The sequence below is a fragment of the Gorilla gorilla genome, chromosome 6 (genome assembly GCF_029281585.2).
Source record: "Gorilla gorilla gorilla isolate KB3781 chromosome 6, NHGRI_mGorGor1-v2.1_pri, whole genome shotgun sequence".
NCBI classification, from domain to species: domain Eukaryota; kingdom Metazoa; phylum Chordata; class Mammalia; order Primates; family Hominidae; genus Gorilla; species Gorilla gorilla.
Window position 1 is genome coordinate 24,694,103 of NC_073230.2, and position 19,242 is coordinate 24,713,344.

A 19,242-nucleotide genomic window follows, 5' to 3' on the forward strand; every position below is an offset into this window, starting at 1 on the left:
CCTAATCTGGAACTTGCAGACAGAATGTCAAATGAAATTTTAAGGTCTTATTTTATCTGCATGTGAAATTGAGAGCTGAGAAATATGAGTTTGCTAAAGAATATTTTTGGTTTGTTAATGACAATAACAATGCATGCTCATAAAAAATTATTTTGTCAGGTATGAGTAACTTTTATGGACTTTCTCATTTTTAGCTCATTTATAATAACTTCTAATTCCTGACTTAAACTATAAGGTAGAAAAGATGATGTGGGAAAAGAGAAGAGTAGTTCAGATTCAGTGTTTGAATGTGAGGTGTTTGTGGGACTTTCAAGGAGAGATGTCCAGGAAGCACTGAACTTGTGCATGTCATGGTTTAGGAGAGAAATCTGGGCTAAAGATGTGGGTTTGTGTCAAAGGATATTGGTGCTAGATGCAGCTATGTATGTGGAAAAATAAGGACATATGAGGAAGAAAAGCCCTGGGCACACCAATGTTTATGGGATAGTAGAAAGGAAGTCCCTGAAGAGAAGGGAAAATAGAGGACAAAAACAGGGCATGGTGTTAAGGCTAGGGAGGAAAGCGTTCAAGGAAGGGAGAATAGCCAACAGCATTATCAGAGGATGCTGAGACATCTGTCTCATGAATTTGACTAGTCTACGTACTTCATATAAGTGGAATCAGACAATATTTTTCCTTTTGTGGCTGTCTTATTTCACTTAGCATATTATCCTCAAGTTTCATCCATGTTGTAGCCATATGTCAGAATTTCCTTTCTTTTTGAGGCTGAATAATATTCCATTGCACCAGTATGCCATGGATAAGAATTCTTAATGTGCATCTGGTAACCTAAACTTTATGGAAATACTGTTGAAAAAAGTTATTAAAAACTGAAAATTGAATTTTGATTGAATTGGTTGAAACAATTGGAAGGTATAGAGTCCTGAAACTACAAACTAATTTAGACAGTTTCTGATAAATAACATTTGTACGTTCTCTAGCATAGAACAATTAATACTGGGAGAAACAAAACAATAATAAGAGTTTAAATTGTATTACTATACGATTATTCAGATAATTTTGGTCTTTCTTCTTAAATGCTGTAACAGTTTTTTTTCCTTTTATACCTTTATTCGCATACTTATCTGGTTCTTTTTTTAGAAGAAATTCCTAGACATAGTATTACCAGGTCCAAAGTTGGGTGTGTGTGTGTGTGTGTGTGTGTGTGTGTGTGTGTGTGTGTAGTTTTTCTTTGCTTGTTTCTAATTTTATGGAGTTTTCTTTTTTTTTTTTGAGAAAGACGGGTAGTGGTTGCACAACATTGTGAATATACTGATGCCATTGAATTGTATACTTTAAAATGATTAATTGTATGTGAATTTCACCTCAATGAAGAAAAATGCTGTAATAGTGGAAATTTTCTTTAAGCTTGGAATTGAGGTTGTATTTTTACTACAAATGTCATATCCCATGTGTTGGTATACAATGCTGAAACATTTATAATTAAACGGATTGATTTAATATTATAGTTCATTATTCATAAAAACAGAAGGAAATGAGCTTTTTAGACATACCTTTGCACATATGGTTCTCTCTGCTCAGTGTCTTTTCCAAAGTTTGTTTATCCTGCAAGGCACAACTTATTGCCATTTTCTTATAAGAGTCTTCCTCATCACATAAAAATAAGTGTTTCCTTCTTTTTATACTCTATTATAGCACTTAGCCTCTGCCTGGTTGGGTCTGTTCCCTCTGCTGAACTGAAGGTTTCTTGAGAACAGGATCATGCTCTCTTCCCCTTTGTATTTATCAATCATATAGTATATATGCAGTCAATGCTGGTTATGTTAAAACTTACTGTATATAAAGCATTGAGCAATGTCCTTTGGTTGACAGTCACTGTTCTTGAAACACTTAGATATAGTCAGTATAGATCGACCATTCACACATGAACTCACTTAAGGACAAAGGCAAAACACTTATCCAATGCAAAATTATAAGCAATAGAATAAGTTGGTTATAACACAATTATCTGTAAAATACCATGGGTGTGTATCAAATTATTTCTCATGTAACAAAACACCAAACAGAAAGAATTAATGTGTGTGACCAAATATTGAGCCTTAGATGTGGCTAGTTTTAAAGATCTGAGGATAAAAACATGCAAAACAAGACATTCTGGAGAGATAGAAAAACAACAAAGGGAAGTGTGTCATGGGATCCTGGAAAAGAGATTCTTATTAGGGAAGTGGGCAAAGATAATCTGGGTCTCTAGAAAAAGATTAGAAATCTCTGAAGATGTGAATAATGACAAAATGCCTGTAATAGAGTTACAAATTTACTCACATCTCCGCTCAGATTTGGAAAGAAAATGTTGTCTCTTCATTTCTCTGTACCAGTCAGATTGTCTCCATGATGTGCACCTACAGGGTAAGGAGAACATAAAAGGAAAAATCTAAAATATAGTCCCATTTGAAAAACTAAATCCATTAGAGTATTAGTCCCTGGTAAAATGAGCAGTATCTTAGAGGCCCTCTTCTTCAGCCATTATCTAAATGGTATTTGCAGTTTGGGAGCATACAGCTTATTTGACATCACAGGGGCTGTAGGAAGGGGTTACCTCCTAGGGCCTCACTGGTTTGTGCTGTAGGGCAGCACAAGCCAGTGAGGCCCTGATCTGCTGTATGGGCCAAGAGGCGGTGGAGCATCTGTGCAGTGTTCTGGCATCTGCTGAGAAAGTGTAAGCTGGGGGAACTCAGGGTGTGGACATTCTGGACTTGGTCAGGGCACAGTTTTCTTCCTGTTGACTTAGCCCCTCCTTAAGCCTCACAACCATTTGGCTACACAGCCCCTGAGCCCTGACTTGAGAGTTCTCTAGACCAACCTGACTCTCAATTTACTTCCACCTGTCTCCCTCAGGGCACACAGGTACTTGTGAGTCCTATCTCTGACACACAGGAGGCAGATTAAAGGAGGAAGCCACACTCAGGTCTTCTTTTGGTCTACTCTCCACCACCAAGTGATCTGCTCTATTGGGCCAGCCAAATATGAGAGCCTTTGGGGGCATCTCATTCCATGTCACACATCTTCTCCCATGAGGACTTCAGCCTGGAAAGAGGAGATCTAGACACAAGGGTCTCTGGCTTCCTCAATCTTCCATTCCCTTTCTCTTCCATTCAACTCTTCGGACCAACCAGACAAGATTTTCCTTCTTCCTTTTTGACTAGAACCTCTTTTTCACAAAACTCTGTGATTAATCTTGCTAGGCCAGCTTCTAGAAGTTTTAAATGGGAAAAAAGGGAATTTAGAAAATCCTCTCAGATATGTAGTTTTCAAGGCTACTGTCTGTCAGCACACTGCCTTTTAGAATATCTTTCCTTCTCTGCGTTTTTGTTGAAATTCGCCTAATTTCCACTAAATTCCCAAGTCCGACTATGGGAAAAAAACATTCACAAGGAAATATAAAAAACATAAGCACATCACATTTCTGAAAATATTATGTCCATATATTATACCTATCCCCCTAGAACTCTATTCTTTCTCTAACTGGAAAAATATATAGATTATACTCCTGTGCTCTCTGAAATTTTCCTTAAGAGAAAACTGAAGTTTGATTTCTGAACTTCTAATGCACTTTATTTTCATTAATTTTTCCATGTTTATAGATTCTTTCTGGGTAATTAATGTTACATTCCTTAGTTTTCTAATGTTATAAAAATATGTTTACTTTTAATTATTAAGCAGTTCATATTAATTTCTGAATCTTAAAGATAAAAGCTAACTGAGTTTGTAAAAGTTTTGAATCAAATAGACTAGCATTTAAATACCCTCTTTGAACTCCATTGGGTTTATTTATTTTCTTTATGACCAATTCAGTTCACATGCTGATTTTAATCCAAATATTTGCCTTCCAAGATGCTGGTTCTACCATTTATAATCCATACTGTACCTCTTTGTAGATTACTGCTTGGCATTGCTGCAAAGTGAAAGAGAATTTAATTTTCCTGATGCTGTTTGATTATATTTACCTACTGAAGTTTTCATTGTGAAACAAGCCCTATGAACATTTACAGAATGCATGTTTCCTTTTTTTCTAAACTCTTTCTACTAGAATTGGTTCTACACCAGTAGTTTTTAAACAGTGGAAATATAAATATATTTTTGTCAAAAGGAAAAATTTGAGAGTGTACATGGATAGCTTCTGAGAAGGTGGATCAAAAATTCAATTACGTGATTTCATCAAATAAAAAAGTAGTAGACACAGTTTTTACTCTAAGTACCAGTCATATCAATGGGAAAGGATATTTAAACTACAAGTTATAGACATAAATTCATTTGAATTATTGTGCATTTTCCCTTACTGTTCTATCAGATTACCATGTATAGCAACTTGCCATTCAGCAGTTACTCATTTCTAAGGTTGTAAATGTCGAGAAATACCAGACTATCACCCTGGACTCTGTAGTGTGATTGTTTAATGTGTATGTGGTTTCATACCCAAATGAGTCATTCTGCCAAGAACCTTGAGAATATCGGTCTAGTCTAGACATTTCAATCTTAATGATTGATACTCAGCTTTGGCATAAGATTGTGCATCATTAGAAAGAGGATGTAGGTGTAAAATGGTTCTGTGCAAATACAAACATTATATACTTAAGCCCACAAAATCTTGACTAGTCATTTCCTCTGCTAAACCTTTCCATTCCCACTATTTTTTTAAATCATCACTTGTATCACCAACTGCTCATCAGTAAACCTCATATCTCTAGAATAATCTCTGCTGTCGTATTTGTATTTCTAGCATATACTATGATGTCTGACTTAGTAGCTTCATAAAAATCTATTGAATGGGCCAGGTGTGGTGGCTCATGCCTGTAATCCCAGCACTTTGGGAGGCCGAGGTGGGCAGATCACCTGAGGTCAGGAGTTCGACAGCAGCCTGGCCAACATAGTGAAACCCCATCTCTACTAAAAATAAAAAATTAGCTAGGCATGGTGGTGGGCTCCTGTAATCCCAGCTACTCAGGAGGCTGAGGCAGGAGAATCGCTTGAACCCGGGAGATGAGGTTGCAGTGAGATGAGACCATGCCATTGCACTCCAGTCTGGGTGACAGAATGAGACTCTGTCTCAGAAAACAACAACAACAAAACAAAACAACCCGAAAACCAAAACCAAACCAAAACAAAAATGTATTGAATGAATACTGACTTCAAGGGACTCAGGAGAAAGCCATCTTGTATGTACCTCTGATATTTTCATCCAACACTTCTTTTCCTCAATCTTTTTCCTAGGTATTTCTACAGCTTCTAGGGTTTTGTCACTGTTCCTCACAATGTTCTCCTATTTTGTCAACCAGAAGATATAATAGCTCTGAATGGTCATATATATGTTACTGTTATCAGCGCTTTTGTTTTATAGGAAAATTGAAGAGAATTGGAAATTTTAAATTTGGGAGAGTCTCTTTGGGAATATCAGTCAATTGAGGATGAATAAATCTGCTAGTGATCATCATACCAATTCATATGAAAGTTTTAAAAAACTGGATATCAATTTCACCGCATGCTACTCTTTGGGGGCTCCAATCTTTAGAAGAGTTTGGACTCAACTTGGTAAACACATTTTGAACCCATTACACCTCTCAAGAAACATCTTGATGAGCATGATATAGAGGGCATACCTTGCCAAAGAGTAAAGATATATATTTTATCTTTAATGAGAAAAATGCTGATTTTTCATGGGATAAGAACAGAAAATCCTTTTAGAATCATCAAGGGCAGCATCAAAATGGGAGATATAAGATGGAAAGTTTGATTTGCCTAGGAAGAGGAGAGTAAAAATGCTGTTTGAGTTTTGAGATTTGGAAAGAAAAAATGCCCACTGCTTTGCTTGAGCCAAAATCAAGGCTGTAAGACAGCTGATATGTTCAGTTGTTAAATTATAAGCAATTCTATACTGGTTGGTATAATAGCTGCTATATTTACCCTATTCCTTTTCCTGGAAATAGGAAAAGGAGAGTAAGAGTGTTCTTTAGGTTTGGGGATTTGGAAAGAAAAAATGCCCACTGCTTTGCTTGAGCCAAAATCAAGGCTGTAATACAGCTGATATGTCCAGTTGTTAAATCATAAACAATTCTATATTGGTTGGTATAATAGCTGCTTTATTTTCCCTATTCCTTTTGCTGGAAATAGAAGAACTTCCAGTTAAGTAACTAATTGGTGAATGCTCAGGAACTTCCAGGACCCTTTCCCAGCACTACAGCTTGCTTTAGTCCTGTTTCATCTATACCCAGATTGTGTTAGCCCAGCTGGAACATTCTGAGTTTAGGCCTGCCAAACATGAGGTGGTAGAGTTCCTTTCATGGCAAACCAGCACCCAAGATAACAAGCAGGGCTTCAGAGGACTCAGCCCCAGCCACTCTGCCAATGTCCAAGCCTGAGGTCAGCTTCACCCCTTACAACTCTAGTGCTCCACCAGAGGGATTCTACAGCCCCCCACTTCCTCAGGCATAACTGCCATCATATCTTGAAACCATCTGCCTGCAGAAAACAGCAATCCATGTCCATATAATTGGTCCACCACAGCCAAGTCCTCATAGCCTGTGCTCTACACTTCACACCAGTGAAGCAACAAGGAGTAGGAAGATCTTCAACCTAAACAGCTGAGGTGACTTTGGGGAACAGTCTACCATGCATAACCCTGGGAGAGGCCTGTATCCACCCAAGCCTAAGTATTACTGGTAACTTGGCCCACAACTTTCCAAGGCTAAACTTTATTCTCTTTGACAGGCAGGGCATTGAGACAGGAACAACGCAGTCTGGACTGAGACATCAAACATGCAAAAGCACCTGTGAACTGTGGAGAGTTAAGATATATTACTTCCTCCTGAAGTGTACTTAGACAAAATATTGAAAAATAAATAATCATGCTCTCATTTGGAAGAAAATTCTTTGCTGTCTCTTTTTTTTTTTAACATTGATCAACTTTCCTCTTGATCTCAATAATCTATTGCCTTTTTTGTCTAGCTTTTCACTATAACACCTATTTCTTCATGGTTATTGACCTCCCAAAGATGTCCATGACCTAATCCCAGGAACTTGTCACTATATGACTATATTATGTTACATGGCAAGAGGTTATTAAGGTTGCAAGTAGAATTAAAGTTGTTAATCATCTGACTTGAAAACAGGGAGATTATCTTGGATTATTTGCATGAGCCCAATCTTTAAAAGCAGAGAAACTTCCCTGACTTTCTGGCCAGATAGAGAGACTTGACAACAGAAGAATGGCCAGAAAGATGCAACTTGAGGATTCAACCCACCTGTTATGGGTTATATGTTTGTGTCCCTTCAAAATTCATTTTGAAACTTAATCCCTATTGTGATGGTCTTAAGATGTAGGGCCTTTGGGGAAGTGATTACAACATCAGGGCTCTGTCTCCGAGATAAATGGGATTAGTGCCCTTATAAAAGAGGCTTCAGAGAGTTGCATAGTTCTTCAATCTCTTCTGTCAGGTGAGAATACAGGAAGAAGGTGCCATCTTGGAAGCAGAAGATGCAAGTCCTCACCAGATGCTAAATCTGCTGGCAGCTTAATTTAGGACTTTCCAACCTCCAGAACTGTGAGAAAAAAATTCAATTATTTATAAATTACCCAGTGTATGGTATTTTGCTATAATAGCAACAATGGACTAAGACACGACTATTGCTGACTTTAATGATGGATGAAGGGGACCATGAACCAAAGAATGTGAGCAGCTTTAAAAGCTGGAAAAGGCAAGAAAATGCATCTTCCCCTAGAGCCTCCAAAAAGGAATGCAGCTCTGCTGACACTTTAATTTTAGCCCAGTGAAACTTGTGTTGGACTTCTAACCTATGGAATTATAACATAATAAATATGTTTTGTTTAAGCCATTACATTTTTGGAATTTGATACTACAGCAATAGAAAACTAGTATACCAACTATCCCTGCCCCAACCCCACCAATACCAAACGAAATAAGTTTATAATACTAATGACACTACTCTCTTAGGCCACATTCTCTGAAGCAAAGAAAGATGAAAGCTGTCCCTCTGAATTATCTTTCATTTGGGAGACATTTGTTTTGTTGTTGGTCTCTGGTCACAATAGCCAAGATTTGGAAAAAGCCAAACTGAATAATGCTGTGGTGAATGGGCTTGCAGATATTTCTTGAATATAGTGATTTTATTTCCCTTGGATATATGCCCACAGTGGGCTTGCTGGATTATACAGCAGTTCTTTCCTAATTTTTTGAGGAACCTCCATACTGTTTCCCATAATGGCTATACCAATTTACATTCCTATTAACAGTATACCAGGGTTCCCTTTTCCCATATCCTTATCAACACTTATCAGGGATGAGGTGATATCTTATTGTGGTTTTGATTTGTATTTCTATTATATGATTTTGATTTGTATTTGTATTTTATGATTTTCTTGATGATTACTGATGTTGAGAACACTTGCATATATAGTATCTATTGGCCATTTATGTCTTCTTTGGAAAAAAAACGTCTGTTGAGGTCCTTTGCTCATTTTTATGTCTCTTATGGTCCTTTGGCCATTTGTATGTCTTCTTTGGAAAAAATGTCTATTGAGGTCCTTTGCCCATTTTGGGTCGTTTGGGTTTTTGCTACTGAGTTGTATTAGTTGCCAATATATTTTGGATATTAACCCCTAATTGCATATATGGATAGAAAATATTTCCAATGATTCTGTTGGTTGTCTTTTTATTTTGTTGATTGTTTGCTTGGCTATGCAGAAACTTTTTATTTTGATGTAGTCCCAGTTGGTTATTTTTGCTTTTGTTGCCTGTGTTTTTGTTGTCAAATCCAAAAAATAATTGCCAAGACCAATGTCAAGGAGCTGTTCCCTTCAATTTTCTTCTAGGAGTTTTATGGTTTCAGGTATTATATTTAAGTCTTTAGTCCATTTTGAGGTTATTTTTGTGCATGGTATAAGATAAGGGTCCAATTTATTTTTTTTGCACGTGGATATCCAGTTTCCCTGTTTCCCCAACATTTATTGAAAATTAATTGACCATGTATGTAAGGGTTTATTTCTGAGCTCACTATTCCATTCCATTGGTTTGTGTCTGTTTTTATATCAGTATCATACTATTTTGGTTACTATAGGTTTGTCATGTAATTTGGAATCAGGAAATGTGATGCCTCCAACCTTCTTCTTACTCAAGATTACTTTAGCTCCTCAGAGATATTTGTGGTTCCATGTGACTTTCAGAATTGTGTTTTCTATTTCTGTGAAAAATGCCATTGGGTTTTAATACAGATTACACTGGATCTGTAGATACTTTTGCGTAGTATGGACATTTTAACAATATTAATTCTTCCAACCCAGGAATGCAGAATATATTCCCATTTTGTGTCTTCTTCAATATCCATCATCAATATTTTATAATTTTCAGCACACAGAACTTTCACATCCTAGGTTAAATATATTCCTAAGTATATTATTTTTTGATGCTATTGTAAATGTTCTGTTATTTTCACATAGTTCATTTTTAGCATCTAGAAATGCAACTAATTTTGTATGTTGATTTTGTATCCTGCAACTTCACTGAATTAATTTATTAGTTTTAAATTTCGGGGGTAGAGTCTTAAAGGTTTTCTCTATATAAGGTCATGTAATTTTCAAACAGAGATAATTTTGTTTTTTCATTTTCTCTTTGAATATCTTTTATTTGTTTTTCTTGCTCGATTGCTGTAGTAGGACTTCCAGTACTATGTTGAACAGAAAGTAGTGAGAGTAGGCACCCTTGTCTCAGGTTCCTGATCTTAGGAGAAATGCTTTCAGCTTTTTACCATTAAGTATGATGTTAGCTGTGGACTTGTCATGTATGGCCTTGTTATATTCCTTTTATATCTCGTTTGTTGAGCATTTTTACCATGAAAAATGTTGAATTCTGTAAAATGCTTTAATGTAATTATATGATTTTTATCCTTCATTTTGTTAATGTCGTGTGTTGCACTTATTAATCTGCATATATTGAACCATCCTTGCATCCCAGGGGTAAATTCCACTGGTCATGCTGTATGATCCTTTCAATGTGCTGTTAAATTCAGTTCACTAGTATTTTTCTAAGGATTTGTGCTTCAAAGTTCATAAAGAATATTGAACTAATCATTTCTGATAGTGTCTTGTTATTAGGGTAAGGCTGGCCTCATAAAATGAGTTTGAAAGTGTTCATTCCTCTGCAATTTTTTGTAATAGCTTCATAAGAATTGGTATTAATTCTTCTTTAAATATTTGGTAGATGTAAAAAACCTGCACATGTACTGCCTGAATGTAATACAGAAGTTGAAATTATTTTTAAAAAATTTTTTTCTTATATGTTTGGTAGAATTCTACAGTGAAACCATCTCTTCCTAGACTTTCCTTTTTGGGTCATATTGCTTACTGATTCAGTGTCCTTACTTGTTTTTGGTATGTTCAGATTTTCTATTTTGTCATGATTCAATCTTCATAGGTAGTACATTTCTAAATATCCATTTCTTCTAGGTTATGGAATTTGTTGACATAATTGTTCATAGTAGTCACTTACAATCCTTTGTATTTCTGTGGTATCAGTTGTCTGTCTTCTTTTTCATTTTTGATTTTATTTCTTTGATTCTTTTCTCTTTTTTAATCCATCTAGCTAAAGGTTTTTGAATTTTGTTTTTCTTTTCAAAAAACCAACTGTTTTGTTGATCTCTCTATTGTTTTTCTAGTCTCTATTTCATTTACTTCTGTTCTGATCTTCATTATATCCTTCCTTCTGCTAACTTTGGGTATAGTTTGTTCTTCTTTTTCTAGTTCCATGGGGTGTAAAATTAGAATATTTGAGATATTTATTTGTCTTCATGTAGATATTTATTGCCACAAATATCATCTTAGAAATGCTTTCGATGCATACCATAGCTTTGGTATGTTGTATTTCCATTTTCGTTCATTCAGAAATGTTCTGATATTTTCCATTTTGATCTTCTTTGACCAATTGATTGTTCAGTAGTGTGTTATTTAAATTCCACATAATTTTACCTTTTCCATTTTTTTCTCCTATTACTGATTTCTACTTTCAAACCACTGTGGTCAGGAAAGATACTTGATATAATTCCATTTTCTTAAATTTGTTAAGGCTTGTTTTGTAGCCCAATGTATAATTTATCCTGGAGAATGTTCTGTGGGCACTTGAGAAGAATGTGTATTTGCTATTGTTAGATAGAATGTTCTGTTTATGTCTATTAGGTCCATTTTGTCTAAAGTACAGTTCAAAGCCCAATGTTTCCTTATTGATTTTCTATCTAGTTGATGCATCCGTTGTTGAAAATGAGGTACTGAAGTCCTCTACTATTATTATATTGCTGTTTATTTCTCCCTTCAGATCTGCTAATATATGTGATATGGTTTGGCTACGTCCCCACCCAAATCTCATCTTGAATTCCCATGTATTGTGGGATGGACCTGGTGGGAGGTAATTGAATCATGGAGGCAATTCTTTCCTGGGCTGTACTCGTGATAGTGAATAAGTCTCACAAGATCTGATGGTTTTATAAAGAGGAGTTCCCCTCTACAAGCGCTCTCCCTTTGCCTGCTGCCATCCATATAAGACATGACTTGCTCCTCCTTGCCTTCTGCCATGATTGTGAGGCCTCTCCGGCCATATGGAACTGTAAGTCAATTAAACCTCTTTATTTTGTAAATTGCCCAGTCTCAGGTATATCTTTATCAGCAGCATGAGAACAAATACAATGTGCTTTATATATTTAGATACTCCAATGTTAGATGCATATATATTTACAATTGTTATATTCTCTTAAAGAATTGACTTCTTTATCATTACATAAAGATACTTATTGTCTCTTATAACAGTTTTTGACTTAAATTCTATTTTGCCTGAATAAATATAGCTTCCCTCTTCTCCTTTGGTTTCCATTTGCAAGGAATCTTTTTCCATCTCTTCACTTTCAGCCTATTTGTGTCTTTAAAGGTGAGGTAAGTCTCCTTAATCAGTATATAAATGGGTCTTATTTGTTAAAATTCATTAGACCACTCTGCTATTGATTAACTTAATCTGTTTATATTTAAAGTAATTTGTGATACATAAGAACTATTTAAATCTATTGGCATTTTGTTGTTTTTGTATTGTTTTGCAGATTTTGTTCTATTCCTCTTCTCTGTGTTCCTTTGTGATTTTATAATGTTGTATAATGGTATGCTTTGATTCTTTTTTCCTTATCCTTTGTGTATCTACCATAGATATTTTTCTTTGTGATTATCATGAGACTTATATAACACTTTTTATTGTAGTATAGTATCAGTCATATGTAGTATAGTATCAGTTATATGTATATATAGTATAGTATATAGTATACTATACTATATATACTATATATATACCATATATAGTATATATACTATATATACCATATATACTATATATATAGTATATATACTATATATATACACATATATAGTATAGTATCAGTCATATGTAGTATAGTATCAGTATAGTAAGCTGACAATAACTTTGATTGCATGAAACAACCCTACCCTTTATTCCCCACCCTACCTACATTTTATGTTTTTTGATATCACAGTTTACATCTTTTTATATTGTGTATCCATTAACAAATTATTGTGTCATTATTACTTTTAATGCTTTTGTCTTTTAACCTTTATACTTAAAAGTGATTTACTCACCATCTTTACAGTTTAAGAATGTTCTGAATGTGACTATATATGTATCTTTGCCAGTAATTTTTATGCCTTCATATGACTTCCTGTTACTAATTAGCAGCATTTTATTTCAGTGTGAAGAACTCCCTATAGCATTTTTTTGTAAGGCAGTTCTAGTGGTGATAAACTCCCTCACTTTTGTTTGCCTGGGAGAGTCTTTATCTTTCATTCATTTCCATGGGACAGCTTTGCTGGATAAAGTATTCTACGTTGGCAGTGTTTCTTTTTGTTTTTATTTTTGTTTCTGTTTCCTTTTAGCACTTTGAATATATCATCCCATACTCTTATGGTCTGCTAGGTTTCTGCTGAGAAATTTGCTGATACCATTAGATTCCTAGATTCCTTTGTATGTCACAAGGTTGTTTTTTCCCTTTCTGCTTTCAAAATTCTCTTTTAGTTTTTACAGATTATGTGTCATTGAAGACCTCTTTGGTTTGAAGCTGCTTATAAACTTTTGAGCTTTATATTCCTGGATATCCATATTTCTTAGCAAATATGGGATGTTTTGAGCCATTATTTCTTTAAAGAAGGTTTCTGCCCCTTTCGCATTCTCTCTTCTCCTTCTGTTACTCTAATAATGTGCACATCATGCCACTTGCTGGTGTCCTACAAATCACTGAGGCTTTCGTCACATTTTACTTTTTATTCCTTCAATTAGATAATTTCAAGTGACTGTCTTTGAGCTCACAGATTCTTTCCTCTGCTTGATCAAGTTTGCTGTTCACACTTTCTATTGCATTTTTCATTTCATTCATTGTATTCTTCATTTCCAGAATTTCTGTTTGGTTCTTTTTCATGATTTCTATGTCTTTATTGACCGTTTAGTTTTGTTCATGTATTGTTTTTCTGATTTGTTCAGTTTTCTATGTGTTCTCTTGTAGCCCACCAAACTTTCTTAAAATAATTATTTTGAATTATTTGGCAATTCATAGACATCCATTTCTTTGGAATCAGTTATTAGAAAATTATTTATACCTTTGTTGATATTGTGCTTCCTTGATTGTTTCATGTTTCTTGTTCCTTGCATTGATGTCTGCCCATTTGATGGAGCAGTCACCTCTTCTAGACTTTACAGACTGGTTTTGGTGAAAAAGACCTTCACATGGAGGTGGGTGCAAGAATGCCCTGTAGGTGGGGTGTGACAATTCCAGGTTTGCTGAAGGCACAGTCTCTGTGCAGGTCTGTCAGCTACGGTCAGCATCAGCAAAGGTTGCAGTGGTCCTCAACAGCCAAAGCTCTGGGTGTCTGCAGTGGTGGCAAGGACCACTGGGATCCTTGATGATAAAGGCTTTTGGGGTCCACTTGATCTCTTTTTCTCCCACAGAGGAAGTTGTGGCCAAGGGGATCACTCTGGGTGCCAAGGCTGGCTCATGGACGCTCATGGGGCAGTGGTATCAGTATCTGATGCATGGCATCTATGGAGTGTCACAGAGCTGGGGCCTAGAATGTAGGCATGCATGGAGGAACTACAGCTCCAGAGTCTGTGATAGTTGGTGGCATGGGTTTCCAGGGCTACTGCAGCAGCATTGGTAATATTGCATGAGGTTTGGGTGCTTATGGAGCAGCTAAGGAGCTAGAACAAGAAAACAGGCATGTGCAGAACTACAGCAGCTCTGGAGTTCAGAATGTGGATGCTCCTGCTGTGGCAGTGACTTGCTGTCCTGGGCACATGTGCTCACAAAGCTGTCACAGAGCTGGGGTCCAAAGAGTGGCCATGCACAGAGCAACCACAGCTCAAGGATCTTGGGTACAAATAAACCTACTGTGGCAGTGGCTCTGGTGTCCTAGGAATAGGTGCTCAGTGTGGACATGGAGCTGGGATCTGGAGCATGGGCATATGCAAGCAGACTGCAGACTGTTGTTGCAAGGTATGGAACAATATGCCTATGCACATACCTGCTCTAGCAATGGCTCTGGTGTCTATGATGCCGGAACTCAGAGAGAAGCCATGGAGCCAGGGTTAGAGCAGCAGTAGCTCTAAGATCTGGGGTGCCAGCTGGCCCACAGCAGCAGTGGCTTTGGTGTATGAAGCATGTACATGTGTGATGCAGCCATAGAGTCAGGGTCTGGAATGAAGGTATGCACACAATGGCCACAGCTCTAGGGTTCCGGGTATGCATAGGGTTGGTAGGACAGTGAAAGCCCCAATCCTAGAGTAGCAGGAAAGTGGCTCCTTCTTGGCTAGAGGGTTGGGGAAGCAGCTCCCTCTCCCAGGAGGTGCACAATGTCAATGGTTGCTGGTTACCTTAGTGGCAAAAGCTGAGGCATCCTCTGTGTAGCAGGCCACTGTGATCCATGCAGATGAACACTAAGGGAACCTCCATTGCCAAAGCTATGGGGAATCCATGGCTGTGGCAGGGGCTACTGAGGTCTTTAATGGCAAAAGCTTCCAGGTCCTCTGAAGAGCAGGCCACCGGGGAATGCAGTGGCACGTGATGCATGGCTGACATTGGTAATCCCTGCTTTTCTTTGTTACGAGCCATCTTCAGATGTCTCAAGTATACTGCTCTCTCCAGCAATCCTTTCTGTGCTGTTATTGTCTGTTTTTTACTTCACTATGTTCCCACAGGTTTTTATTTGTACTATTAAGCTCTTCCGGGGCTATTTTCATTTGTGAATAGCTGTCTGTTGTTTCTGTGGGAGAGCAAAGGTTGGTATCTCCTACTCTACCATCTTCCTGATATCACTCTTATTACTTCTGTTTTGAAGGAAGCAGCAAACTATGATGCGACAGAAATTAAAGAAATCAAACTAACAGGCTGATTTCATATCCTGACCTGGTACAGAGAGAGAGCTTAAAAATATTGTCAGAAAGAAAAATCAGGAATGTGGTATCACTAAAGTTTGCTGAGCAAGTTAATTACTTGGACTTGCCAAGTAGATTTATAACCAGAAGTTATTTTTTTTGAAAGATTAGATATTTTCTTTACAGACTGAGAAGTAGGCACTATGACATGTGGCCTGAATCTAGGCCTCATAACAACCCAATAAATCCAAAACTGGGCATGCCTCCTGTTAAAGAAACCACATCTAACATTATCCCCTTCCTTTCCAAGCCTTCTGCCTCTGTGCTGCTCATGCTTGTCACCCTCTTAGATCAGACAGTAAGAGCTATACCCTGGCTCCCAGTCTCTTACTCTTCTCACCAGCCCACTTCTAGCCATCAGTACTCTTTTCAGAAAACACAAATGTGATCTGATCTTTCCCCTGCTCAACATCCTTCAATTAGCAACTCGTCCATAAATAACAGCATGTAAAGTCTTGTGGTTGGGATTTAACTTCTCTAGTGTGTGGTTCCTACTTTGCTTTCCAGCCTTACCTCCTGTTTGTAATGTGCCCTCCACTACCACTAACAACTTCACCTCCAATATACTCTAACTGCAAGTGTCCAAACATTTCTTGCATCCTGCTGCTTCTGTACAGAATAGAACAAACTTGATATTTTTAATGGGAAATTCGGGGTTTAGTCCATCATTCACCAACTTTGACTTGGTACAAGTCACTTTCCCTCTCTCTTCCTTAATTTCATCGTCTATAAATAGGAAACTAGGAAGCATATATACTTTACAGCGTAGTAGTCAGAGTCAAAGGAGAATGATGGTGAAAGCGCATTTTAAGGTGTAAATTCACTTCTGGATGATAGTTATTATAAATATGGCCATTCCCCTTCCCAATTAGATACTTAGCTCCTGTAGGTAACTGCCTTGTCTTCATTTGGATATCCCAAATCTTGCAATAATATCTCCTCAAAACATGTGTGCTGAATTGAATGAAAACATTCTGTATTTTAGGTCCTAACAATTACAACATGCATCATTAAAGGTTTACAAGATACAGGACTATGGAGGACAGAATTCTCACACCCTCACAAATAAATTTTAAAGAAGCCTACAGATGAAAGACTCCATCTCAATAATATGCATTCTGTTTTTAAAAAGTAATTAGATCAAAGGAATTAGCACTATTATGATAGGTCTTATTATTACTACTTTTCTTATGCTATTTCTAATAATAATACTATTTACAAGGATCCTGGGAGCTACATAATAGGTAAAGTACAGAAAAAGTCAATGACTATTTTGTAGAAATTTTCGCACCTTTAGCATTCATAAGATCCATGAAGTATTAGCATTCATAATTCATAAGATCCATGAAAAAGTTTTCAAGATGAATTATTTTTAAACTAAAGGGTAAAAAAAGAAGGAAAATTGAGAGGAAAAGAAGATAAAAAGAAGAAAGAAGCTGCCTTTGTTCATTCTTAATTGTATAATTGCATTTTATATTACAATTACCCTTTCTTTCTTTACAAATGGTACTGTCTGAGAAGGATAGAATTGGAGAACATAGATTTTGAAAGCTAAAAGTTTCCTTATGGGTTATCAATTCTGCTGTAGTTTGGATATGGTTTGTTTGTCTCCCCAAAAATCTCTTGTTGAAATTTGATCTCCAGTGTGGTGGTGTTGGGAGATGGGGCCTGGTGGGAGGTGTTTGAGTCTTGGAGGTGAATCCCTCATGAATAGATTAATGCCCTCCCTCAGGGGTGAATACATTCTCACTTTCTTAGTTTGTACAGAGTTCTTAGTTCTTAGTTCTCACTTCTTAGTTCTTAGAGAGTTGGTTGTTAAAAAAGAGCATGGTACCTCCCTTCTTCTCTTGTTGTCTCTCTCACCATGTGATTTCTTGCACTCAGGCTCCCCTTCACCTTCCACAATGAGTGGACGGAATCTGAGGTCTGTACCAGATGCAGAAGCCAGTGCCATGCTTCTAATACAGTTTGTAGAACTATAAGGAAAATAATCCTCTTTCCTTTATAAATTAGCCTCAGGTAGTCCTTTATAGCAACACAGAATAGACTAAGATAAACTCTGAACTCCTTATTTTTCAAATGAAGAAACTGAGGCATAACGATGATACAGGAATGGCCCAGTGGCTTAAAATCTAACAGCAGATTAACTTTCTGCAAATTGATTTGACAGTTATCTTTAAATATATATTCCTTCTAGAAAAGCAGACACTGCTGCTTCTGTCTCATATAATGGTCTCTTTATTTCCTATCGAGTCTCTCCAATGTGACAGGAAGTGGTTTTCCTAAAGCTATGATTAATAGCCTCTATGGTTTGTGAGGCACCGCAACTACAATGCAGGGAACAATACTCTAGTGCCCTCAGAGTTTCTGAGCCTCCCACGGCTACTAATTTACTATGAGGGAGTAGTTTCTAACTCAAGAAGATTAGATTCTTCTTTATTATATCAGTATCCTTTTATTTTGTTAACCTAATGCCCTTAACATTTCCCACCATTATACTTCTTTCCTTTCTTTTATACCCAAAGTCCTTAAAATAAGTAGTGTATGCTTACCACCTCCTTTAACTTTCTCACTGTTTAATCTGCTTTTTGGCTGCTTTCCATATGCCAATATTCTGCACGTCAGGGACTTTCCTTTTAGACGAATTCAAATGTCTTTCCTTAATCTTCTCCCTCTTGATTCCTTGGTCATATTACACAGGTTTAACTATTGCCCTTCTTGAAACTCTTCCATAATTTGGCTTCTATCATCCTGAACAACAAACTTTCCGACCAACACTGACCACTCCTCTAATTATAACTTATCCTCTTGTCTCTTTTCTGTGGGTATTTCTAAAGCTTACTGGTCTTGTTGCTCTCTTCTCTTGGCAAATTTATCTATGCTGATGGCTTCAGTGACCATGTCAATGTTAATGATCCCCAAATCTTGGTCTTTATTCCTGATCACTCATGAACATTCTGATCTTATAACTCCACCTGTTCTCTTAGATCTTTGCTATATGCTAACTTATGTCTAAAGCCAAAGTCATTGTCATACTGACTAAATTGTGCTCCTCTCCAATATATCATTTTAAAAAACACTAGAAATTTCTTTTTTTATATGTCAAACATATAGTCATCTTTACTCCTACTTTAAAATGTATTTGAAGAAAGGATTATTCAATTGTATTATTTATTCTTTGTTTTCTTGGTAAATGCCTTCCTTTCTATTATCTGTTGTCATTACCTGCATCCATTCACCCACCCATCCATCCATCCACTCACCATCATGCCCTGGTTAATCTTCCTCCAGATAAACCTACTTATAAGTGATCTGTACAAAAAACCCGCAGTGCCAGTTTTCACTTGATTAAGTATATTAAGTGTTCCTGAATATATTAAGCAGTTCCATCTGATATAACTGTTAGTTCTCATCTGCTTCTAACTTGAATTCTCTCTAAATTAAGTATCATGTGCCCTAGGCTGTGCTCTGTTACAAAAGGGTGGGATCGGTACAGCTGATAGCAGCTGCACTATGTCCTTTGTTTGTTCTTATTTGGGTTGGGAGCAGTTCCATCGGGAATAAAGAAGGTGGAGAGAAACATCCCACTACAATGACAGTTTATTTAATAATGTCCTCGTGCCAAGGTCATCCTCACTCTTATGAAGTATTAATTCAAAATCTCTAGTTGTCATTTCTAGATTTTGCCAAAGAGTTACTTCCCTTC

General features: G+C 36.8%; 1 long non-coding RNA gene across 1 annotated transcript in view; it reads right to left on the reverse strand.

Moving 5' to 3' along the window:
• Nucleotides 1–19,242, reverse strand: part of LOC109027845 (uncharacterized) — an 86,724-nt gene that overhangs the window by 44,846 nt on the left and 22,636 nt on the right. The window contains exon 3 of the long non-coding RNA XR_010134606.1: nucleotides 2,323–2,399. This is a non-coding gene — a long non-coding RNA (uncharacterized lncRNA). The remainder of the gene's footprint in view (nucleotides 1–2,322; nucleotides 2,400–19,242) is intronic.